Source organism: Ascaphus truei, chromosome 2 (genome assembly GCF_040206685.1).
Source record: "Ascaphus truei isolate aAscTru1 chromosome 2, aAscTru1.hap1, whole genome shotgun sequence".
NCBI lineage: Eukaryota > Metazoa > Chordata > Amphibia > Anura > Ascaphidae > Ascaphus > Ascaphus truei.
In genome coordinates this window covers 480,034,876-480,035,746 of record NC_134484.1, presented here as the reverse complement: position 1 = coordinate 480,035,746, position 871 = coordinate 480,034,876, and the positions used below count along the sequence as shown (strand labels likewise).

The 871-nt window shown below is 53.7% G+C and overlaps 1 protein-coding gene across 2 annotated transcripts in view; it reads left to right on the top strand.

Moving 5' to 3' along the window:
* The first annotated feature begins 569 nt into the window (after positions 1–569).
* Positions 570–871, top strand: part of LOC142488399 (uncharacterized) — an 87,558-nt gene continuing 87,256 nt past the window's right edge. For both annotated transcript variants that reach the window (XR_012799406.1, XM_075588881.1), the window contains exon 1: positions 570–848. The gene's annotated coding sequence lies outside the window, so the exon portion shown is untranslated. The remainder of the gene's footprint in view (positions 849–871) is intronic.

The window sequence follows — 871 nt, the reverse complement described above, 5'->3', positions numbered from 1 at the left end:
AGTATATCACCAGACCTCACTACACACACAGCATAGAATATATCACCAGACATCACAACACACACACGGGCACAGAGTATATCACCAGACGTCACTGCACACACAGCACAGAGTATATCACCAGACGTCACTACACACACGGGCACAGAGTATATCACCAGACGTCACTACACACACAGCACAGAGTATATCACCAGACGTCACTACACACACGGGCACAGAGTATATCACCAGACGTCACTACACACACGGGCACAGAATATATCACCAGACCTCACTACAAACACGGTCATTGAGTATATCACCAGACACACGGCACAGAGTATATCACCAGACGGCACTACACACACAGCACAGAGTATATCACCAGACCGCACTATATACGGTGGGAGATAGGGGTGAGATTGTCACTATGTTTCTCACCAGCCCACAGCCAGCACCACGTGCAGCTCTCACCAGGGGGCGCTCACAGGATGAGCTCAGGAGGAGCTGGTTAGAGGCGCTCTGGCCTCTCCTCTTCCCTCTCTATGTTCCCTCTGCTGCAGCCGGATGTCCTGGTGTGTGAGATGTGATTCCGGCAGGAAACACTGACCCTGAGCACAGACTGTCCCACATCCTGAGGGGGGAATCCAGGTCACTCCCACAGGGAAGGACTGAGAGATCACAGGGGCTCCCCCCACCCTCCATAGGAAGTACACACACAGTGAGGGGGGGATAAAGTGCACATCTGAGGCACTGAGGGGGGACACACTGAGGAACAGGCTCTGCAGCCTCTAAGTCCCTTTTCCTGTGCCCCCCTCACATTGCCCACCCCCTGCTGCACAGAGATCTTCAGCCTGTGTTATTGGGTAAGTGCTTTCCTCCTCCTCCC